This window comes from Dendrobates tinctorius, unplaced genomic scaffold (genome assembly GCF_039654945.1).
Source record: "Dendrobates tinctorius isolate UK_male_01 unplaced genomic scaffold, ASM3965494v1 ptg000008l, whole genome shotgun sequence".
Taxonomy (NCBI): Eukaryota; Metazoa; Chordata; class Amphibia; order Anura; family Dendrobatidae; genus Dendrobates; species Dendrobates tinctorius.
The window spans coordinates 43,064,939-43,090,481 of record NW_027361676.1 but is presented as its reverse complement, the minus strand read 5'-3'; the positions used below and the strand labels follow the sequence as shown (position 1 = coordinate 43,090,481).

The 25,543-nt window shown below is 48.0% G+C and overlaps 1 non-coding gene across 1 annotated transcript; it reads right to left on the bottom strand.

Annotated features, from left to right (window-relative positions):
• Positions 1-12,562: 12,562 nt before the first annotated feature.
• TRNAC-GCA (transfer RNA cysteine (anticodon GCA)) lies at positions 12,563-12,635 on the bottom strand. Its single transcript has one exon. It is a non-coding gene; the product is annotated as a tRNA-Cys (tRNA).
• Between the last annotated feature and the right edge of the window lie 12,908 nt (positions 12,636-25,543).

Here is a 25,543-nt window from a genome sequence, read left to right as displayed (position 1 = left end):
AGTCTCACCGATTCTGGGATATAAACCCTGTGGTTCAGCATCCAAAATCCCTTCTTGAAAAAAAGATTGACATCTTTAGGAGGATGGTTAAGAAAAGGGTCGTTGTGGTAGCCATTTTTAATCTGAGCAAAAAAAACTTTAGAGTCCAATATTCCCAAAAAATTTTTGGGGCCCAGAATAGTACTGTCAGTATTAGAACTCTCCTGAGGTTCAGAACAAATCCTGGACAGGGCGTCAGCTTTGCCATTTCTCGAACCAGGCCGATAGGAAATTACAAAATTAAATCTTGAGAAAAACAAGGCCCACCGTGCCTGTCTTGCAGACAGTCTTCTTGCTGTGCGTAAAAACTCTAGATTTTTGTGGTCAGTGAGGACGGTCACCGGATGATTGGCACCTTCTAGGAGATGTCTCCACTCGGAGAAGGCGACTTTTATGGCTAAAAGTTCTTTATTCCCAATGTCGTAGTTTTTTTTCGCCGGTGACATGGTATGAGAAAGATCCCCAGATCTTAATCCCATTGAGAACGTGGTCAATCATCAAGAGACAGGTGGACAAACAAAAACCTTCAAATTCAGACAAAATAAAAGCATTGATTTTGCAAGAATGGACTGCTATCAGTCAGGATTTGATCAAGAAGTTGATTGAGAGCATGCCAGGGAGAATTGCTGAGGTCCTGAAGAAGAAGGGTCAACACTGCAAATATTGACTTGCTGCATTAACTCATTCTAACTGTCAATATAACCTTTTGTTACTCATAATATGATTGCAATTATATTCCTGTATGTGATAAAAACATCTGACAAACACACACAAAAACCAGAGGGCAGCAGATCATGTGAAAATATAATATTTGTGTCATTCTCAAAACTTTTGGCCATGACTGTATATATATATATGCATTCTATGTGTCTATATCTATTCTTTAGTTTCTGTTAGAAACCCTGTCATAGGGCTCCATTATATGTCCATTTTGCAAGCCGGCAAGAAAATCTCGGCATACGGATGCCATACGGATTACATACGGATGTTGACATGCGCAAAATACGCGACCACACCTTGCTTACGGATGACATACGGAGCACTATTTAGGGGTCATTCATCCGTATTACGCATGTAAACTACGGACCGTATTTTGCATCGGTTAGTGTGACCCCGGCCTAAATGTGCATCTGGCAACACTGAGATATATAGACAATATGGAAAGGAGTCTTCTGCTCACTGAGAAGATGCTCAATGGGATAGATGAGGGGGGGATGCTAGGTTGGAGCTGCAGGACAGTGAAGCAGCCAGCTGGGTGACAGTTAGAAAGCGGGGTAGAGGGAAGAGTGCCAGGGAGGCTAGTCCTGATCTGGAACACCCCAATAAATTTGCTAAGTTGGCAGATGAGGGGAGTGTCTGTGCAGGAATAGCACTGCTGCAGCAAGGCATGTCCTCTGAAAGCTGGAGGAGTGTCTGCTCCAGTAAGGGGGAAATAGGAGAGCAGGGCAGGCCAGACAGGTGCTGGTAGTGGGGGACTCAATTATTAGGGGAACAGATAGGGCAATCTGTCACAAAGACAGGGATCGTCGAACGGTGTGCTGCCTACCTGGCGCTCGAGTCCGACACATCGCTGAACGGGTTGACAGATTTCTGGGAGGGGCTGGTGAGGATCCAGCGATCATGGTGCACATTGGCACAAATGACAAAGTTAGGGGTAGGTGGAAGGTCCTTAAAGATGATTTCAGGGAATTAGGCTGCAAGCTTAAAGCAAGGACCTCCAAGGTGGTATTTTCGGAAATACTTTCTGTACCACGTTGTCACGATCTGGTTCAGGTTGGAGCCAGTGTTATTGCAACCACTAGAGGGAGCAAGGCAGGAAGCGTAGTCAGGTGAAGCCGAAAGTCAGTACACTGGATAAGCAATACTTTAGCAATGGAGCAGGCAGATAACGAAGTCAGAGGAAAAGCCAGAAGTCGGTACACGGGATCAGCGATACTTAGCAGATGGAGCAGCTGCAGCAGCAGGAGAAGGAGCTTGACTACAGGCTGGAAGCACAATAATCACGCAATGAGGAAGTGTACTGGCTGAGGTTATATAGGGTGGGCAATTAGCAATCAATGGGCCAATTAGGAGAGCACAGGGTGGAGCTGATCAAGAACAAGAATCACTGGTATCTGGTTTCGCATGGGATCTTCCAAGCAGCCGCATAGCTCAGATGGCTGAGCTGCTGGCCAGCAGACAAGAGGTTCCAGTTTCGATTCCTGACACACGTGCCACACCAGAGAGACAACGGGAGATTAGGGAGGTTAATAAGTGGCTCAGGAATTGGTGTAGGAAGGAGGGGTTTGGGTTCCTGGAGAACTCGTCTGACTTCTGAGTTGCTTCCAGGTTCTACACTAGGGATGGGCTGCACCTCAATGGGGAGGGTGCAGCTGTGCGGGGGTGAAAATGGCTAGAAGGTTGGAGGAGTGTTTAAACTAGGGACTGGGGGAAGGTATTCCTTTTATAGGAGGGGAAGACAGTGCAGATAGAGACCTGGGCACAAATAATGAAATTGGGGGTGGGGTTAGAGCAGTTAATAATTTAAGAAAGAATAGAGGTACAGAGAGATACATAAAGTGCATGTATACTAATGCCAGAAGCCTCGCCAACAAAATGGAGGAATTAGAATTAATTTTGTTGGAACAAAATTATGACATGGTGGGGATATGAGACATGACAGGACGAGAGCCCTGACTGGGCGGTTAATTTACAGGGCAATAGTCTGTTCAGAAATGACCGTACAAATAAGTGAGGGGCTGTGTGCTTATATGAAAAATCATCCTTAAAACCCATCCTGCGTGATAATATATATGAATCTAATGAAAATGTAGAGTCCCTGTGGGTGGAGATAAGGGGAGGGGGAAAAAATAATAAATTACTGATAGGGGTTTGTTATAAGTCTCCAAAAATAATGGAAGCAACAGAGAATATCTTCCTAAAGCAAATAGATGAAGCTGCGACTCAAGGAGAAGTCATTATTATGGGGGACTTCAACTACCCTGAAATACATTGGGTAACCGAAACCTGCAGTTCCGGCAAAGGTAATAGGTTTTTCACAACTATGAGAGACAATTACCTTTCACAACTGGTTCAGGACCCAGCAAGAGGGGGGGCACTGCTAGACCTAATATTAACCAACAGGCCAGACCGCATATCAAATATAAGAGTTGAGGGTCACTTGGGTAATAGTGATCACAAAATAATAAGTTTTCATGTATCCTTTAATAAGATGTGTAGTTGAGGGGTTACAAGGACACTAAACTTCAGGAAGGCAAATTTCCAACGGATGAGAGATGATCTTGGTGCAATTAACTGGGAAGATATCCTGAGACATAAAAATACACAAAGAAAATGGGAGACGTTTATTAGCATCCTGAATAGGACCTGTGCACAATATATACCGTATGGGAATAAACATGCTAGAAATAGGAGGAGACCACTATGCCTAAATAGAGCTGTAAGGGGCCCAATAAGTGACAAATATAAAGCATTTAGAGAATTAAAGCAAGTAGGTAGTGATGAGGCATTAAATAGAGAAGATTAAATAAATTCTGTAAAAAGCAAACTAAGACAGCAAAGATTGAGACAGAGAGACTCATTCATTGCCAAAAATAATCCCAAAATATTCTTTAACTACATAAATAGTAAGAAACTAAAAAATGATAGTGTTGGTCCCCTTAAAAATAGTCTGGGTGAAATGGTGGATGAGGATGAGGAAAAAGCCAATATGCTAAATGACTTTTTTCAACAGTATTTACATAAGAAAATCCAATGACGGATAACATGATCAGTGATAAAAATTCTCCATTAAATGTCACCTGCCTAACCCAGCAGGAAGTATGGCAGAGTCTAAAAATCACTAAAATTGCCAAATACCCGGGCCCAGATGGGATACACCCCCGAGTACTGCAGGAATTAAGTACAGTCATAGATAGACCATTATTTTTAATCTTTAAAGATTCCATAATAGCAGGGTCTGTACCGCAGGACTGGCGTATAGCAAATGTGGTGCCAATATTCAAAAAGGGGACAAAAACTGAACTTGGAAATTATAGGCCAGTTAGTTTAACCCCAACTGTGGGTAAAATCTTGGAGGGTTTTCTAAGAGATACTATACTGGAATATCTGAAGACGAATAACCTCATGACCCAATATCAACATGGGTTTACAAGGGACCGTTCCTGTCAGACTAATCTAATTAGCTTTTATGAAGAGGTAAGTTCAGGATTGGACCAAGGGAATGCAGTGGACATGGTGTACATGGACTTTTCAAAAGCTTTTGATATGGTGCCACACAAAAGGTTGATACATAAAATGAGAACAATGGGGATGGGGAAAATATGTGTAAGTGGGTTAAAGGGAACCTGTCACCCCCCCCAGGAATTTTTAAGTAAAAGAGCCACCTTGTGCAGCACTAATGCTGCATTCTGTCAATGTGGCTCTTTTACTTAGCATCCATTCCACCACAGAAATAATTGTTTTTAAAATTGGTCAAAAATACCTGAATTTTGACAGGGGGCAGGTCTTTCCCCCTTCTGACAGACGACTCGCATTCATCAGTCATTTCTTTCTTCAGTATTTGGCGCCGCCTCCTCAGCTTCTTTTGAAATCCTGGCACCTGCGCTGTACTATATCTTCTTGGGCATGCCCAGTTAGCGCTGCCCGTGCTCTCACATCACATCCTGGCCTTCCTATCGCGCGGCCAGAGATCCCGCCCAGCAGTCGCTTTTGATTTATTCACACTGCGGGGCTGGGAATCTTGAGCATGCGCAGTAGTTCTCTGCGTCTCTCATGCCCAAGATTCCCAGCCCTGCAGTGTGAATAAATCATAAGCGACTGCGGGGTGGGATCTCTGGCAGCGCATCCACGCAGGCGTGATAGCAAGGCCAGGATGTGATGAGACAGAACTGGCAGCGCTAAGTGCGCATGCTCAAGATTATATACTACAGCGCAGGCACCAGGATTTAAAAAAAGCTGAGGAGGCGGCGACAAATACTGAAGAAAGAAATGACTGATGGATGCAAGGTGTCTGTCAGAGGGGGAAAGACCTGCCCCCCTGTCAAAATTCAGGTATTTTTGACCAATTTTAAAAACAATTATTTCTGCGGTGGAAGGGACGATAAGTAAAAGAGCCACATTGACAGAATGCAGCATTAGTGCTGCACAAGGTGGCTCTTTTACTTAAAAACGCCTGGGGGGGTGACAGGTTCCCTTTAAGAGCTGGCTCAGGGATAGGAAACAAAGGGTGGTTATTAATGGCGCACACTCGGATTGGATCACGGTTAGCAGTGGGGTACCACAGGGGTCAGTATTGGGCCCGCTTCTTTTTAACATATTTATTAATGTCCATGTAGGGGGCATAGAGAGTAGAATTTCAATATTTGCAGATGACACTAAACTCTGCAGGGTAATCAATACAGAGGAGGACAATTTTATATTACAGGAGGATTTATGTAAACTAGAAGCTTGGGCTGATAAATGGCAAATGAGCTTTAATGGGGATAAATGTAAGGTCATGCACCTGGGTAGAACAAACAAGATGTATAATTATGTGCTTAATTATAAAACACTGTGCAAAACTGTCACTGAAAAAGACCTAGGTGTATGGGTGGATGACAAACTCACATTTAGTGGCCAGTGTCAGGCAGCTGCTGCAAAGGCAAATAAAATAATGGGATGCATTAAAAGAGGCATAGATGCTCATGAGGAGAGCATAATTTTACCTCTATATAAGTCACTAGTGCGACCACACTTAGAATACTGTATACAGTTCTGGTCTCCGGTGTATAAGAAAGACATAGCTGAACTGGAGCGGGTGCAGAGAAGAGCGACCAAGGTTATTAGGGAACTGGGGGGTTTGCAATGCCAAAATAGGTTATTTCACTTGGGGTTATTTAGTTTGGAAAATCGAAGGCTTAGGGGTGATCTTATTACAATGTATAAATATATGAGGGGACAGTACAAAGACCTTTCTAATGATCCTTTTACTCTTAAGGTACTGTCACACTTAGCTATGCACCAGCGATCCTGACCAGCGATATGACGCGGTCAGGATCGCTGGTGCATCGCTAAGTGGTCGCTAGTGAGCTGCCACACAGGCAGATCTCACTAGCGACATAGCAGGGGTTGGCGGTCGCTACTTACCTGTCAGGCAAGGCGATCCTGACGTCCTCCCGCCCGCGTCCACGCGTCGCTCGTCGGCGCCACAGGAAGCCCAGCAGGAAGCTGATGATGAGAAACGGCCCAAGACGTTCTCGTGCGATCAGCGATAACCAGCGGGGAGCCGGTTGGAGGTAAGTATCAGACATAGCGATATCGCTAGCAATATCGCTGCTACGTCACAAAAACCAGTGACGTTACAGTGATATTGCTAGTGATATTGGGTCGCCCTCCCAGGGCTGTGGGGTACTCGGTACCGGGTCGGTGTCAGGGGAATGTGTCACAGCAGCGGTGCCCGGTCCGTGGCCCTGGGCGCCCAAGTAATGGGGGGAATGTAAATGGTGGAATGTAGTTAATGGAATAGTTTGTGACGCCACCTGTGGTGTTCGGCAAGTAGGATGTTAGGCCGACGCTGCATGCAGATCCTCTGGGGCTGGTGAATCATAGAATCATAGAATCGTAGAGTTGGAAGGGACCTCCTGGGCCATCTGGTCCAACCCCCTGCTCAAAGCAGGATTCGCTAAATCATCCCAGTCAGATGTCTGTCCAGCCTCTGTTTGAAGACTTCCATTGAAGGAGAACTCACCACTTCTCGTGGCAGCCTGTTCCACTCATTGATCACTCTAACTGTCAAAAAGTTTTTTCTAATATCTAATCTGTGTCTCCTCCCATTCAGTTTCATCCCATTGCTTCTAGTCTTTCCTTGTGCAAATGAGAATAAAGTTGATCCTTCTACAATGTGACAGCCCTTTAGATATTTGTAGACAGCAATTAAGTCTCCTCTCAGTCTTCTCTTTTGCAAACTAAACATTCCCAAATCCTGCAACCTTTCCTCATAAGACAGGGTTTGCAGACCGGTCACCATTCTGGCTCTTTTCTGAACTTGCTCCAGTTTGTTGATGTCTTTTTTAAAATGTGGTGCCCAAAACTGGACACAATATTCCAGATGAGGTCTGACCAAAGAGGAGTAGAGGGAAATAATGACTTCACGTGATCTAGACTGTATGCTTCTGTTAATACATCCTAGAACTGCATTTGCCTTTTTTGCTGCTGCATCACACTGTTGACTCATATTCAGTCTGTGATCTATTAGTATACCCAAGTCTTTTTCACATGTGCTGTCACTTAGCCCTATTCCTCCCATTCTATATATGCTTTTTTGGTGGTGTGTTGCAGCCTAGATGGTGTAGCTCCCCACAGGTGAAGCTGTAGCCCCAGGGCAGCGTGGATGCAATGGAAGAGGAGAGGTGCAGACGGTGGGGAGAATGGTACCCAGCTATAGCGGTGCTGAATGTGTTAGCGCACAAATGAATGGAGGACACCGGGGCTTGTAGTTCCAAAGCTTTACTCACAGTCCGTTGTACACACACAGGTGCCTGCCTCTGGGCCCTGTCCTCCGGGTCAGAGACTCAATCAACCTCCGGGCAAGTTAGGATTCTCCCCTCCAACACTCCGCCAAAAGTGCTCTGCTACCCTCTGAGCAAGGAGCTGCAATGTGGTTGTGCAGAACTACCCTGTTGTGTGGGGTGCGAGTGTTGGAGTGTGGAAAGGAGTTCGCACCTTACCCTGATGGTGGGGCACTACACCTTAGGAGAAGGTGCAGTACCTCTGTGGCGACTGAGCCTTAGGGGCGCCACATACCCCCCGTTAAACACAGCACGTCCGCGGGCTGCAAGGCAAGCAAAGTTGACAGTACAGGAACTTACAAATTTTACAATGCTGAATAAACATTTCTTATACTATACTTCCCAATATGAGAAGCACTCATTCTTGAACGTTGCAAACAGTTATTAATTAACTACCAAAAATTCTAAGTCAAAAAGTGCAATTTTTCATACTTTACGTAATTCTAAGTGCTATTATCTGTGACTCAATATCACTTCAGTATTCTTCATCTTTCTTTCTCTAGTACACATTTCTTCTTCTCTTTCTAGTGCACATTACTACTTTCTTTCAAGTGACACCCATGATACCTGGTTCACCATTTACATTTTCAACTCTTTATTCAAATCTCTCATCCCTGTATCAAAACATTTCTCATTCTATATAAAAGCTATCATAAAACACATTATCAAATACTTCACATTAAAACTTTCAACAATTATTCTTGTAAGTGCTGGACACCGCTCCCAGCCGGGATCTCTTGCAGTGTCCTTTGAGGTAGACATCATCTTCGCAAAGTGTCCATATGTAAAACCAAGAGAGGGCACCTAAAGAGATGCAACTATTTACAAGTAAAAGTTTTTGGATCACTCCAAGTTCATGATCACTAGTTCAATATGAAGGCTGCCAACAACACAGGTCAACTCTGGAAAAACAAAAACTAACCATGATGGTCAAAAATAAAACAAGAGGCACAACGGTGCAAATAAACCCTCCTGGGTCACGAGAGTTACTGATGCTGATCCCCTCCTGGGGTTCTGGAAGCTGATTGGGAACTGCTAGCAGATGTGGTATCTTCATCTTGATTCTGGTTTCTTGCTATTGGGCACTAAAGCTGTGGTAAAGGAAACCCATGATGCATCTCAATGCCCATCAACTGCTCCTCCTCAATAGGTGATTCCGCTGCTCTGGTACGAGGCCTAGCACAGAAGAATTCCACAGCTTTTCGGCGCTGATAGGCAACTACATGGGGACTTGGCAGCGAAGGGATCCCGAGGTCACTGTCCCAAAGCGACCTAGACTCCTCTATTCCCCGAAGATGTCGAATCGTGCATGCCTGTTCCAGCTGTACCCTTCTCAATAGGGACCTCCTCCACCGCCCCATTTCTGACTGACTAGCGCCCCCAGCGGACTCTTCCAACTGCCCCTTTTCGCATTGCCGCAAACCCGCCTCGGACAACGTGAATTCGGAGATCAACCCATTAGGAGGGCCGGGGTATATACCTGGTGCCTCCTGGCGGTGTGGCCTCCGCTCCGGAGCAGGCATGGTGGCAACGGGCGCTGCCCGGTGAGACACCGGGGACGGCGGTGGAGGTATTGGCAGCTCCGGCTCCGCGGGGGTCGCTGGCGGGACCTGCGCAGCCGTGTCAGGTCCAGGCAGGGGCTTCTCTTCCTCTGCTTCAGCTCCCTGGCCTGTGTACAACTCCTCCGATAGTAGCGGCAGAGAGGGAACAGGGCACGCTGCTGGTGACATGGCAGCAGTCGCAGGCTCCACAGGGTCTGCCGGGAAGAGGTCCAATGCAGCAGCGGCTGGTACCGGTGTTGCGGGTACCGCAGGTGTAGGCTCCTCCTGGGCGCAATGCAGATTCAATGTCCATAGCGCTTCCTGCCTCAGTTGCAGGCGGTGCGTCAGCTGGGCGATGTCATCCTCCAGCTGCTGGCGGCTCATCTCAGAGACGGGCTCAGAGCCTTCAGCCATGGTGCCAGGGAGATCCGATTCAACCTCCGCACGCTCCGTAGGCCTCCTTCCCTCTCTCTCCAAAATGGCATTCTGGCGTTCCTCTCCCCGCCTAGGCCCCTTTCCCACCACTGGCTTCTTCTGCCCCTCCTTCTGGGGGAGGCGTCTTCTTCCAGCGCCTCCATACCAAGCCAGTATATGAACCCCTCGGGGGGTGGGCCATGTTGCTGTCACATAGTAATTCAGGCAGGGAAGACCCAAGACTCTTTGTGGTCTTTTCCTAGGACCTCCCATATCTTCACGCCCTTCTTCTCCGCGCCAGCGGCCATTTTTAATATTCATGTCACAGTCTATTAAATCGGGTATTCTGCACATTTTCAAAAGTTCAAAGTCCAACAAATCTCAGGCACACAGAACCCGATGGCATCGGGTCTCATCATCCTGTTCGTGAAGCCAATTTGGGTCACCCTCCCAGGGCTGTGGGGTACTTGGTAGCAGGCTGGTGACAGGGGAATCTGTCACAGCAGCGGTGACCCGGTCCGTGGCCCTGGGCACCCAAGTAATGGGGGGAATGTAAATGGTGGAATGTAGTTAATGGAATAGTTTGTGACGCCACCTGTGGTGTTCGGCAAGTAGGATGTTAGGCCGACGCTGCATGCAGATCCTCTGGGGCTGGTGGTGTGTTGAAGCCTAGATGGTGTAGCTCCCCACAGGTGAAGCTGTAGCCCCAGGGCAGTGTGGATGCGATGGAAGAGGAGAGGAGCAGGCGGTGTGGAGAATGGTACCCAGCTATAGCGGTGCTGAATGTGTTAGCGCACAAATGAATGGAGGACACCGGGGCTTGTAGTTCCAAAGCTTTACTCACAGTCCATTGTACACACAGGTGCCTGCCTCTGGGCCGTGTCCTCCGGGTCGGAGACTCAATCAACCTCCGGGCAAGTTAGGATTCTCCCCTCCAACACTCCGCCAACATGTACCTTTCTGAACGACTCCTCTACAGCGCCTTAAAGTGTGAAGATCTCCTAGTACTAAGTTACACTGGAGTTCCTCCTGTCAGATGTTTCCAAGAACTCTACTTGTACGGCAGACAGCTGTAGCCTGCTTCGGGGACTCCCTTCTCCTGAGTCCCAGCTCTCTATCCAATTGCTGTTGTGCCCCAAGTCTTAGATGGGAGTAGTGCATTTACAGCCAACTACTCCACCGGTGTCTGCTGCAGAACCATAAGTGTCCATACAACCTCGGGGACCGGGCCCCGGCCTTGCGCTGAGAACCTATAGGCAGGGTTCCTCTTCTAACCCATGTCCTCTTTGTTCTCTCTACTCCTTCGTTCCGTACTTGTCTTTCTTTCTTATGGAAGCTTAGATTTCAGTTCTACGTCTTTCTCCTTCTTTTCCTTTCCTGTGCCAGCTGGCTCAGATCACTGAGGCAGCTGCAGCACTCCTTCCTCCATCCCTTCTTCCAGGGATCCTCACTCCTGTCTGAGTGACTTCCTACCCAACTGACCTTCCGTCAGACTGACCTGTCCTCCTACACTTTCCCACTCTTTTATGTATCTCAACTCCACCCACCTCCCAGCACATCAAGTGTTCCAAGCAGGGAACCACCAAAGGTGCTCTGCTACCCTCTGAGCAAGGAGCTGCAATGTGGTTGTGCAAAACTACCCTGTTGTGTGGGGTGCGAGTGTTGGAGAGTGGAAAGGAGTTCCCACCTTACCCTGATGGTGGGGCACTACACCTTAGGAGAAGGTGCAGTACCTCTGTGGCGACTGAGCCTCAGGGGCGCCACAATATCGCTTAGCGTGACAGGCCCTTTAGTCCTGTGACAGGGACAAGGGGGCATCCTCTACGTCTGGAGGAAAGAAGGTTTAAGCATAATCACAGATGCAGATTCTTTACTGTAAGAGCAGTGAGACTTTGGAACTCTGCCATATGATGTTGCAATGAGTGATTCCCTACTAAAATTTAAGAAAGGCCTGGATGCCTTTCTTGGAAAGTATAATATTACAGGGTATATACACTAGTTTCCTTACTAGCGATTAGTGTTGAGCATTCCGATACTGCAAATATCTGGTATCGGCCGATATTCGCTGTATCGGAGTTCTGATACCGAGTACCGATATTTTTACAATATCGAATACCGGAATCGGAAGTTCCCATAATGCAATGAGCCAGTTGTGTTAGCCATGTTAACTAATGGCATGGCTGTGATTGGCTGCTGAAATGATGTCATCATGATGCGCGGTCTGTGCGGGCCTGCCGGCGGTCTGTGCGGGCCTGCCGGGGGTCTGTGCGGGCCTGCCGGGGGTCTGTACGGGCCTGCCGGGGGTCTGTATGGGCCTGCCGGGGGTCGGTACGGGCCTGCCGGGGGTCTTTGCGGGCCTGCTAGGGGTCTGTGCAGGCCTGCTTGGGGTCTGTACGGGCTGCCGGGGGTCTGTGCAGGCCTGCCGGGGGGTCTGTGTGGGCCTGCCGGGGGGTCTGTGTGGGCCTGCCGGGGGTCTGTGCGGGCTGCCGGGGATCTGTACAGGCCTGCAGGGGGTCTGTGCGGGCTGCCGGGGGTCTGTACGGGCCTGCCGGGGGTCTGTGCGGGCCTGCCGGGGGTTGTGTGTGTGTGCAGGCATCGTCCGATGGGACTACAAGTCCCGTCGGGCTGTGCCTGCTATAATGACAGTGATTGACACATTAGCCAATGATGGGACAGTAGTAGTCCCATCATCCGGCTAATGTGTTGAAAGTAAAAAAACAAAAACAAAAAAAAAACATACATACTACATACATAGAATCATAGAATCATAGAATCGTAGAGTTGGAAGGGACCTCCTGGGCCATCTGGTCCAACCCCCTGCTCAAAGCAGGATTCGCTAAATCATCCCAGTCAGATGTCTGTCCAGCCTCTGTTTGAAGACTTCCATTGAAGGAGAACTCACCACTTCTCGTGGCAGCCTGTTCCACTCATTGATCACTCTAACTGTCAAAAAGTTTTTTCTAATATCTAATCTGTGTCTCCTCCCAGCATGTATTTTTAATCTGTTGAAAATGTACCTTCAGGTGGCACTACGGAGTTGAACCAAGGACCTCTTGATCTGCAGTCAAATGCTCTACCACTGAGCTATACCCCCTATATAATACATACTACATATATACTACATTCATACAACATACATGCATACTACATACATACTTCATATATACTACATTCATACAACATACATACTACATATATACTACATTCATACAGCATACATACTACATATATACTACATATATACTACATTCATACAACATACATACATACTACATAGTGCATACATACTACATATATACTACATTCATACAACATACATACTACATACATACTGCATGTATACTACATTCATACAACATACAGTTGTGGCCAAAAGTATTGACACCCCTGCAATTCTGTCAGATAATACTCAGTTTCTTCCTGAAAATGATTGCAAACACAAATTCTTTGTTATTATTATCTTCATTTAATTTGTCTTAAATGAAAAAACACAAAAAGAATTGTCCTAAAGCCAAATTGGATATAATTCCACACCAAACATAAAAAAGAGGGTGGACAAAAGTATTGGCACTGTTCGAAAAATCATCTGATGCTTCTCTAATTTGTGTAATTAACAGCAACTGTAACTTACCTGTGGCACCTAACAGGTGTTGGCAATAACTAAATCACACTTGCAGCCAGTTGACATGGATTAAATTTGACTCAACCTCTGTCCTGTGTCCTTGTGTGTACCACATTGAGCATGGAGAAAAGAAAGAAGACCAAAGAACTGTCTGAGGACTTGAGAAACCAAATTGTGAGGAAGCATTGTGACGAACGGCCCACCGCCGTTCGTCCAAATACGGAGGACTAACGGGGGTCCCGCTGCCACCAAAATGCGATGGACAGCGGACCCTGTGTCACCACTATGTCACAATCCCACCACTGACACCGGTGTATCAGCGGACGGAGGGACGTGACACAATGCCGGCACATGGCTATCACAGGCGCAGTGGGGCTTATCTTAGTTATCCCACCACTGGCACCATGTGACCAAAAATAGCCAGCAAGCTAATCTCGCTCTACAATTTGCCGCAGGGGGAGTTTAATTTGGATGCCCCACCACTGCTATCAATCTTCCAAGTACTGCGGGGATTTATGTATATCCCACTTTCTCAGTTCCACTTTGGAACTCGCAGCTCTCCGGCACCCCCCTTACCCTCAGGTCAGTCAGGGAACTGCACCTAGGATAATTAGTCGCCGGACGGACTGCCTGTTGTGAACCGGCAATTAGGCTTCTGCAGTAAGGGAATTATCAATGCTGTGGCCGCAGCCCCTTATTCAGCAATATAAGACCCTTCTGAACTGCCAGCAAGCCGCAATAGCCGTACACAAAGCGCTGCCACCAGTCACGGTTACTTAATTCACAGTGTTAAATTAAGAGGGTCCGTGGCAAACCCCTTGAATTAGTAGCGATTATCTATCAAAGGCGTATAGTTCGATTCTTAGAGCATAGAGACAGAACTAAATAATTTTATCATTTATTCCCCGAAAAAGTAGGGCAGTGGTTACAGATAAAAGTTGCTATAAAATTGAGACATTAATTATGTACAGTACAGATATAAAATAAAGGGATTAAAAACAGAGGTACACTCACGGTTGTTCATGACTCGTTAGGCAAACCCATGCGGCTGAGAAAGAAGGCGGAGCCACACATCTCCACTCATCTGGAGTTCTTGTCAGCACGACGATTGGAGCTCTTCTGAGCTGGTTTTGCCAGGGCTTTGCTTTGTGACATCACGGAGAGATGCATTCTGGGTTGGTCCCACCTCTCTCATCCAAGTTATGTTTTGGCTACAAAACTTAGATTAGCTATAACTTTATGGGAGAAGCTGGTATGGACTCATCAGTGGTATCATGTTTCCCAGCGTAATGAGCCCATCAAGAAAACATCAAACATCTATGCGATATGACCGTCCATTTGGGCGCAAATCATATCTCAGGTTCTCGACATGTTAGGACTTCGGAAGTGACACTGTAGCGGAGCTGGGACCGCTCGGATCACAGAGATATGGTTATTATATCTCTATGTTATAGGGCTTTCGCAGGGCAGGCTCTTAAAGGTTTACTTCTAACTCCTGATTTCAAACAAAGAGTTTTTTTTCCCGCACTTTTTTTCTCTTTCAGCTGAGAAAAGAGGAGCCAAATGGTGTGACAGGAAGTGTCCTGCTAATTAACATTCCAGCTCTGCCAGAGGAAGTGGCAGGATTGATAAAACCTGGGGGGAAGGAATTCCTACTACTGACAGTTTACAATGTCCTAGGATGGAGGATTTCTAGCACAGTCCAACAGAAAACATATTTTTCAGACATTGTATATCACACCTCCCCCCTTAAGAGGGCGCTAAGGAGGCATTATCTCTCAGTAATCGGCCATGCGCACCTCAGCGGGTTCGCCCCGGCGGGACAACCCATCGGCATTGCCGTTTTCACTGCCCTTCCTGTGTTTTACAGTAAAGTCATACTGCTGAAGGGCAAGGCTCCAGCGGAGCAATCTTCCATTGGTTCCCCACACTGTGTGCAACCAGCTCAGAGGGTTGTGGTCGGTTACCACCGTGAAGGCGCGCCCGTACAGGTAGGGCTGTAAACGTTGCAGTGCCCACACCATGGCCAGACACTCCTTCTCGATGGTCGAGTATGCCACTTCCCTCGGCAAAAGTTTCTGGCTCAGGTACAACACGGGGTGCTCTTAGTCCCCCGAGTCGACCTGGCTAAGCACAACACCGAGGCCAAACTCGCTAGCATCGGTCTGTACCAGAAACGGGCGACTGCTGTCGACTGCTCTCAGCACTGGAGAGTTGCACAGGGCTGCTTTCAAAGCTTGGAAAGCCGCCTCACAGTCATCTGTCCAGTTGACTGTTTGGGGAAGCCTCTGCTTGGTGAGGTCAGTCAAGAGTTTGGCAAGGGCGCTATAGTCCTGTACAAACCGCCTATAGTACCCTGCAGTGCCCAAGAAGGACTTCACCTGTTTCTTGGTCCTGGGGGTGGGCCAGGACACGATTGCGTCCACTTTTTCTGGCTCCGGACTCATGGAACCCCCGCCTACCCGGTGCCCCAGGTAGTGGACCTTGTGCATGCCTATCTGGCACTTCCCCGGCTTGATGGTCAGGCCTGCCTGGTGAAGACGCTTGAGCACCTCCTGGAGGTGCTGAAGGTGTTCCTCCCAGGTGGAACTGAAGACGGCAATATCGTCTAAGTACGCCACCGCGTACTCCTCCAGTCCCCGAAGCAGGTGGTTGACCATCCGCTGGAAAGAGGCAGGGGCATTCTTCATGCCGAAGGGCATGACCGTGGACTCGTACAGTCCAAAGGGGGTGATAAAGGTGGATTTCTCCTGCGCCTCAGGGCTCAGGGGAATCTGCCAGTATCCCCGACTCAAATCCATGATGGATATGTAGTTGGCGTCTGCCAACCGCTCGAGCAGATCCTCGATGCGCGGCATCGGGTGAGCATCAGAGGTTGTGATGGCGTTGAGCCCCCTGTAGTCCACGCAGAACCGGGTGGTCCAATCCTTTTTAGGCACGAGGACTACAGGTGAAGCCCACGCGCTTTTTGACCGTCGAATCACCCCCAGCCTTAACATCTCATCAATCTCTTGGCGCATGACTTGTTGCACTGTTTCAGAGATCCGATAAGGTGTTCGCCGTAATGGGGCGTGATTCCCGGTGTCCACCTCATGAACCGCTAACTCCTTCCTCCCCGGTTTGTTGGTGAACACGTCCCGGAAGGGTTCCAGGGTGGCCATCAACTGCAACCGCTGGGATACGGTTAGCAAACCACTTATCTCCATGTCCTCAATGGACCCATCGGCCTTGGCCTGGGCCAGCATGTCCAGGAGGGGATCTTCCTCCCCATCCTCGGGCAGGTTGCAGACCGGTAGGATGCAAGCCTCACGTTTGTGGTGCGCCTTCAGCATGTTGACGTGAAAGGCCTTGCGCCTACCCCGAGCATGGTCAAGCATGACCACGTAGGTGACCGGGTTGAGCTGTTGGTGGACGACATACGGGCCTTCCCAGGCTGCCTGAAGTTTATCCGTTGGCATGGGGACCAGCACCCACACCTTTTGACCCACCTGGTAGGTCCGCTCCCGGGCGTTCTGGTCGTACCAGCGCTTCTGGTCAGCCTGAGCCTGCGTCATGTTGTCATGCACCAACTGCGTCAAGGTCTGCATCTTGTCACGGAAGCGCATGACATAATCCACGATGGACACTTCTGTGGGGTTTGGCTCATCTTCCCAGGATTCTCTTATCAACCCAAGGGGTCCCCGGACTCGCCTGCCATACAGGAGCTCGGCTCGAAGGGGGAGAACCCGGTCGAGGCCTGCGGAACTTCTCTGTAAGCGAACAGCAGGTGTGGGAGGTACCGCTCCCAGTCGCGCCCTTGGGTCTCAACCAGTATGCGGAGCATCTGTTTGAGGGTACCGTTGAAGCGTTCACACAAACCATTAGTCTGTGGGTGATACGGACTCGATACCAGGTGCGTCACCTGCATTTTCTCACAGAGAGCCTCCATTAGGCGAGACATGAATTGGGGCCCTTGATCGGTAAGCATCTCCCTGGGAAATCCTACTCTTGAAAAGATGGTCACCAGTGCGTCAGCCACCTTATCTGCCCTGGTTGAAGACAGAGCTACTGCCTCTGGGTACCGAGTAGCGTAGTCTACCACGGTGAGAATGTATCGCTTTCCGGAGCTGCTGGGGACGGACAGCGGTCCTACAATGTCCACCGCGATTCTCTGGAAAGGCTCCTCTATCACCGGCAAAGGAATAAGGGGAGCCTTAAGAGCAGGCCCCGCCTTACCCACTTTTTGACAGGTGGCGCAGGAGCGGCAGTAGTGTGTTACATCTGTCCCCATCTTGGGCCAATAGAAGTGTTGAGACAGCCGTGCCTTTGTTTTGCTGATCCCCAAGTGTCCAGCGAGTGGAATCTCATGGGCAATCCGCAACAACTCAGTTCTGAACTGATAGGGGACGACCAGCTGTCTTTCCCTCAACCACTCCTTTTTAGGATCTCCGGGTACTGTCTCCCGGTACAACCTTCCTCGTTCCCAGAACACCTTCTCCTTATCAGACTCGGAGGTGGGCGTCTTGGCGAGACCTCTCAATTTCTCCAGGCTGGCATCTGAGTGCAGAGCAGCCTGGAACTCCATGCTGGAGGCTGCCAGAAGTGACGTCAGGGTCCCCTCTTTACTGGGACCCTCTGGACCCGGCTCTGGGTTCACCTCTGGTTCAGTCTCTCCGGTAGCAGCAGAGGGTCCAGAAGACAGTGCGTTACCTGCGATCTGGGCACTCTTACTGCGTGTGACAGCTGCTATGTATGCTGCCTCCCTTGAGATTTCTACAGACCCACCAGCCGGTGCTGCCCTGGGCTCTACCTCCCCATCCACCCCCAACACTGCAGGAGCAGTGCTACTTATGGGCCAGTTACCTTCCTCGGTGGCACTGGTCAGCTGCATGGCATTACCTTCCTCATGGTCCCCATGCACCTCCCCATTTCCTTGAGCACCGTTGCTTGCTCCTGCCAGGGGTTCCTCAGCCGTCTCACTCCGCAGAGTGACGGGGCTGAGCACCTTGGTACCTGTGGACACATCTACCGTTTCAAAGAAAGGGTTAACGGGTTCAGTCGGCACAGATACATCAACATCATCATCATCATCATCATCCTTCCTAGGAAAAGAATGGTTATCAGTTTGCTTTGGTACATTCACATCAGCATCAGCATCATACCTGGGGAAATGGTTGTTAGTTGCATCATTACTCATCAAGGCATTAGCAGGTAACACATTCAGTTTCCCCTCATCATCATCATCAACATCAGGGTTAACGTTACCCTTATTATCAGACTGGGGAGGGGTGTCAGGGACATAGTATGCAACCATCCGCCCCAAGTCAGTCCCCAATAAAACATCAGTGGGCAAATTTTCAGACACTCCCACCTCCCTCAACCCGCTCCCAGCACCCCAATCAAGAAAAACCCGGGCCACTGGCAAGGGACAACGGGTGCCTCCAATCCCGGTGACAGTCAGGGTTTTCCCCTCAACAAACTCTTCAGGGGCCGCCAGTCCAGGATGGATGAGGGTTCGTTGAGCCCCGGTGTCCTTGAGGCCTGTAGCAAGACGGGCCCCCACCTGAACAGGTTGAACGTTGTTGTCAGCCCTCCCAACCACACCTCCCACCAACAGAACAGAGGCGTTGGGCCCGGGTGCCTTGGCTGGGGGGTTTTTCGGCCTATTCGGACAAGCGTAAAAGAAGTGACCAGGCCGCTGGCAGTGGTGACACCGGCGACTGTCAGTAGCCGGCCTGTTGTTGGCAACAGGGACAGGGCCTCCGGAGGGACGGCTAGCTGGGGCACTTGGGTTGGTTGCAGGCTTACCCCCTTTCCAGCTGGTGGCGACTGGCCTCCGCGTCTCGGGCTTCCGGTTGGCCCCGTAGTTGTCGGCGATCTGCGCCGCTTTGTCCGCGTTCGTTGGTTCGCGGTCCAGGATGAACTGTCGGACCTCAGCTGGGCAGAGATGCAGGAACTGGTCTTTGATCATCAGGTCCCGTAGCTGCTCAAAGGATTCAACGGACAGTCCATGGATCCACTGGTCAAAGTGGGTCCTGAGTACTTGCACCACATCACTGTAGCTATCATGTGGGCCACGTTGGAGGTGTCGGAACTTCTTTCGGTATACCTCAGGTGTCAGCCGATATTTGGCGATCAGCGCCTCCTTTATGGCGCGATAGTCATCATCATGCACTTGCGGAAGAGAAGCAAACGCCTCCAGAGCTTTGCCTTTTAGCCCTGGGGTCAAGTACCTGGCCCATTGGTCTTCGGGCAGTCGGTACTGTCTGCAGGCTTTCTCAAAGGCTCGCAAAAACGTGTCCAAGTCCCCGTCCTTCTCCATCACGGGAAAATGCTCTGTCCAGGGTTTAGGAGTCTGGACGCTGCTGGGCTCCCTGCTTCGGGCTGTGGGGGCATTCCCACCCCGCTGGAGTACCTCCAGTTCATGGGCCCTCTGCGCCTGGCGCTCGGCTCTCTCCGCCTCTGCTTGGCGCTCACGTTCGGCTCAGGCCTCCTGCCTATATTGCTGGATCAGCCTTACCCGTCCATCACTGTCTTCCGCGGGGAGTTCGTCCAAGGCCATTTGCAGATAAGGGTCCACCCCGTTCTGGTTGAATGTGGGGCCAGCGCTCATGAGTGGAGCCTCTGCTGCAGCCCCATTGTTACTCGAGCCCGCTTCTGCGTTTGCTGGGCTCTGGTCGTTTTCCCGTTGCACCAGAGCCGCGATCATTTGGGCTTTGTTTTTGTTCGTGGTGTCGATCCGCCACACCCCGCAGAGGGCAATAAGAGATGCCTTGTTATGCTGCTTATACCACTCTGCTCCCATCGTAGCCATGGTTGCCAAATAAAAGACAGAAAAGAAAAACGGAGAAAAAGGGAGGGAATACTTGCATGTACACACTAATGTCTCAGGACTAGTAACCACTGAGTCTGTTCTCCAAATCCTATGATGCAGGATTCCCGCAGGAACCGTGCAGGTCTTTAGTGAGAGGAATGATTGCTCAAACCAAATCACTAATGCTCTAGGATTATCCCACCGCTGCCACCAATATGTGACGATCGGCCCACCGCCGTTCGTCCAAATACGGAGGACTAACGGGGGTCCCGCTGCCACCAAAATGCGACGGACAGCGGACCCTGTGTCACCACTATGTCACAATCCCACCACTGACACCGGTGTATCAGCGGACGGAGGGACGTGACACAATGCCGGCACACGGCTATCACAGGCGCAGTGGGGCTTATCTTAGTTATCCCACCACTGGCACCATGTGACCAAAAATATCCAGCAAGCTAATCTCGCTCTACAATTTGCCGCAGGGGGAGTTTAATTTGGATGCCCCACCACTGCTATCAATCTTCCAAGTACTGTGGGGATTTATGTATATCCCACTTTCTCAGTTCCACTTTGGAACTCGCAGCTCTCCGGCACCCCCCTTACCCTCAGGTCAGTCAGGGAACTGCACCTAGGATAATTAGTCGCCGGACGGACTGCCTGTTGTGAACCGGCAATTAGGCTTCTGCAGTAAGGGAATTATCAATGCTGTGGCCGCAGCCCCTTATTCAGCAATATAAGACCCTTCTGTACTGCCAGCAAGCCGCAATAGCCGTACACAACACGCTGCCACCAGTCACGGTTACTTAATTCACAGTGTTAAATTAAGAGGGTCCGTAGCAAACCCCTTGAATTAGTAGCGATTATCTATCAAAGGCGTATAGTTCGATTCTTAGAGCATAGAGACAGAACTAAATAATTTTATCATTTATTCCCCAAAAAAGTAGGGCAGTGGTTACAGATAAAAGTTGCTATAAAATTGAGACATTAATTATGTACAGTACAGATATAAAATAAAGGGATTAAAAACAGAGGTACACTCACGGTTGTTCATGACTCGTTAGGCAAACCCATGCGGCTGAGAAAGAAGGCGGAGCCACACATCTCCACTCATCTGGAGTTCTTGTCAGCACGACGATTGGAGCTCTTCTGAGCTGGTTTTGCCAAGGGAAGGCCTTATAGGCTTTGCTTTGTGACATCACGGAGAGATGCATTCTGGGTTGGTCCCACCTCTCTCATCCAAGTTATGTTTTGGCTACAAAACTTAGATTAGCTATAACTTTATGGGAGAAGCTGGTATGGACTCATCAGTGGTATCATGTTTCCCAGCGTAATGAGCCCATCAAGAAAACATCAAACATCTATGCGATATGACCGTCCATTTGGGCGCAAATCATATCTCAGGTTCTCGACATGTTAGGACTTCGGAAGTGACACTGTAGCGGAGCTGGGACCGCTCGGATCACAGAGATATGGTTATTATATCTCTATGTTATAGGGCTTTCGCAGGGCAGGCTCTTAAAGGTTTACTTCTAACTCCTGATTTCAAACAAAGAGTTTTTTTCCCGCACTTTTTTTCTCTTTCAGCTGAGAAAAGAGGAGCCAAATGGTGTGACAGGAAGTGTCCTGCTAATTAACATTCCAGCTCTGCCAGAGGAAGTGGCAGGGTTGATAAAACCTGGGGGGAAGGAATTCCTACTACTGACAGTTTACAATGTCCTAGGATGGAGGATTTCTAGCACAGTCCAACAGAAAACATATTTTTCAGACATTGTATATCACACCTCCCCCCTTAAGAGGGCGCTAAGGAGGCATTATCTCTCGGTAATCGGCCATGCGCACCTCAGCGGGTTCGCCCCGGCGGGACAACCCATCGGCATTGCCGTTTTCACTGCCCTTCCTGTGTTTTACAGTAAAGTCATACTGCTGAAGGGCAAGGCTCCAGCGGAGCAATCTTCCATTGGTTCCCCACACTGTGTGCAACCAGCTCAGAGGGTTGTGGTCGGTTACCACCGTGAAGGCGCGCCCGTACAGGTAGGGCTGCAAACGTTGCAGTGCCCACACCATGGCCAGACACTCCTTCTCGATGGTCGAGTATGCCACTTCCCTCGGCAAAAGTTTCCGGCTCAGGTACAACACGGTACAACAGAGGAAGTGGCAGGGTTGATAAAACCTGGGGGGAAGGAATTCCTACTACTGACGGTTTACAATGTCCTAGGATGGAGGATTTCTAGCACAGTCCAACAGAAAACATATTTTTCAGACATTGTATATCACAAGCATGAGCAATCTCAATGCTACAAGTCCATCTCCAAAGACCTGAATGTTCCTGTGTCTACCGTGCACAGTGTCATCAAGAAGTTTAAAGCCCATGGCACTGTGACTAACCTCCCTAGATGCGGACGGAAAAGACAAATTGACAAGAAATTTCAACGCAAGATTGTGCGGATGTTGGATAAAGAACCTCCACTAACATCCAAACAAGTTCAAGCTGCCTTGCAGTTCGAGGGTACAACAGTGCCAACCCGTACTATCCGTCGGCGTCTGAATGAAAAGGGACTGTATGGTAGGAGACCCAGGAAGACCCCAATTCTTACCCCGAGACATAAAAAAGCCAGGCTGGAGTTTGCCAAAACTTTCCTGAAAAAGTCTAAAACGTTTTGGAAGAATGTTCTCTGGTCAGATGAGACAAAAGTAGAGCTCTTTGGGCAAAGGCATCAACATAGAGTTTACAGGAGAAAAAAAGAGGCATTCAAAGAAAAAAACACGGTCCCTACAGTGAAACATGGCAGAGGTTCCCTGATGTTTTGGGGTTACTTTGCTGCCTCTGGCACTGGACTGCTTGACCGTGTGCATGGCATTATGAAGTCTGAAGACTACCAAAATATTCAGGATTGAGAGTCCTCAGTAGTTGATACCTTTTAATGGCTAACTGAAAAGATGGTAATACATTGCACGGTACAAAGATATACATCTTTCCTGAAGACTACCAACAAATTTTGCAGCATAATGTAGGGCCCAGTGTGAGAAAGCTGGGTCTCCCTCAGAGGTCATGGGTCTTCCAGCAGGACAATGACCCAAAACACACTTCAAAAAGCACTAGAAAATGGTTTGAGAGAAAGCACTGGAGACGTCTAAGGAGGCCAGCAATGAGTCCAGACCTGTATCCCATAGAACACCTGTGGAGAGATCTAAAAATGGCAGTTTGGAGAAGGCACCCCTCAAATATCAGGGACTTGGAGCAGTTTGCCAAAGAAGAATGGTCTAAAATTCCAGCAGAGCATTGTAAGAAACTCATTGATGTTTACCGGAAGCGGTTGGTCGCAGTTATTTTGGCTAAAGGTTGTGCAACCAGTATTAGGCTGAGGGTGCCAATACTTTTGTCTGGCCCATTTTTGGAGTTTTGTGTGAAATGATCAATGTTTTGCTTTTTGCTTCATTCTCTTTTGTGTTTTTTCAATTAAGACAAATTAAATGAAGATAATAATACCAAAGAATTTGTGTTTGCAATCATTTTCAGGAAGAAACTGAGTACTATCTGACAGAATTGCAGGGGTGTCAATACTTTTGGCCACAACTGTACATACATACATACTACATACATACTACATATATACTACATTCATGCAACATACATACATACATAGTACATACTACATACATGCAACATACATACAACATGCTACATACATACAACATACATACTACATACATACTACATACATACTACATGCAATACATTCATACATTCATACAATACATACATATAGACATACAGTACATATAGCATAGAGTACATACTCACCATCACTTGTCACTTTGATTCTTGAAGCCAGTGTCCTGTCACTGTAAAAAATATTAAAATAACAAACCATCAATATACTCCCTGATCCGCAGAAATCCACGAGTGTCCCACGACGATCTCCTGCAGTGCATCACTGAGAGGTTACTATAGTTCACTGGTCTCACTTTATGGCAAAAGCTGCATGGGAACTTTCTCACACAGCAATGCCAAAAGTGAGACTAGGGACTATTTTTTACAGTGGCGGAGGAATACAGTGCGGAAGTATACCTACCTCCCATCATTGTATTCCTGGTGCCCCTAGAGAGTGGTCGCATCAGCTGATGCTGCTGTTCTCCACGGGAGATCGTCGTGGGACACTCGTGGATTTCTGCGGATCAGGGAGTATATTGCTTGTTTGTTATTTTAATATATATTACAGATGACGCTGGCTTCGGGGATCAAAGTGACAAGTGATGGTGAGTATGTACTCTATGTTGTATGTACTGTATGTCTATATGTATGTATTGTATGAATAATATATGAATGTATTGTATGTAGTATGTATGTAGTATGTATGTTGTATGTCTGTAGCATGTTTTATGCATGTTGTATGTCTGTAGTATGTATGTAGTATGTACTATGTATGTATGTATGTTGTATGAATGTAGTATATATGTAGTATGTATGTATGTTGTATAAATGTAGTATATATGTAGTATGTATGTAGTATGTATGTATGTTGCATGAATGTAGTATATATGAAGCATGTATGTAGTATGTAGTATGTATGTATGTTGCATATGTAGTATGTACATAGTATGTATGTATGTTGTATGAATGTAGTATATATGTAGTATGTATGTAGTATGTATGTATGTTGTATGAATGTAGTATATATGTAGTATGTATGTAGTATGTATGTATGTTGTATAAATGTAGTATATATGAAGTATGTATGTAGTATGTATGTATGTTGTATGAATGTAGTATATATGTAGTATGTACTATGTATGTATGTTGTATGAATGTAGTATATATGTAGTATGTATGTTGTATGAATGTAGTATATATGTAGTATGTATGTACGTTGTATGAATGTAGTATACATGTAGTATGAATGTATGTTGTACGAATGTAGTATATATGAAGTATGTATTTAGTATGTATGTATGTTGTATGAATGTAGTATATATGTAGTATGTATGTATTATGTAGGATGTATGTTGTATGAATGTAGTATATATGTAGTATGTATGTAGTATGTATGTATGTTGTATGAATGTAGTATATATGTACAGACCCCTGACAGGCCCGCACAGACCCCCGGCAGGCCCGCACAGACCCCCGGCAGCCCGCACAGACCCCCGGCAGCCCGCACAGACCCCCGGCAGGCCCGCACAGACCCCTGACAGGCGGGGGTGTCACATAGCGCTCAGATATCAGTGGGCCGCACACAATCCACAAGTGTCCAGTGTCCAAAAGTGTACGCAGAGAGTCAAAATCTCCATTATCCTCTCGTCACTTTGGTCACAGGCAGCTGTGCCATCGAGCGTGTCACATAGCGCTCAGATATCAGTGGGCCGCACACAATCCACAAGTGTCCAGTGTCCAAAAGTGTACGCAGAGATTCAAAATCTCCATTATCCTCTCGTCACTTTGGTCACAGGCAGCTGTGCCATCGAGCGTGTCACATAGCGCTCAGATATCAGTGGGCCGCACACAATCCACAAGTGTCCAGTGTCCAAAAGTGTACGTAGAGATTCAAAATCTCCATTATCCTCTCGTCACTTTGGTCACAGGCAG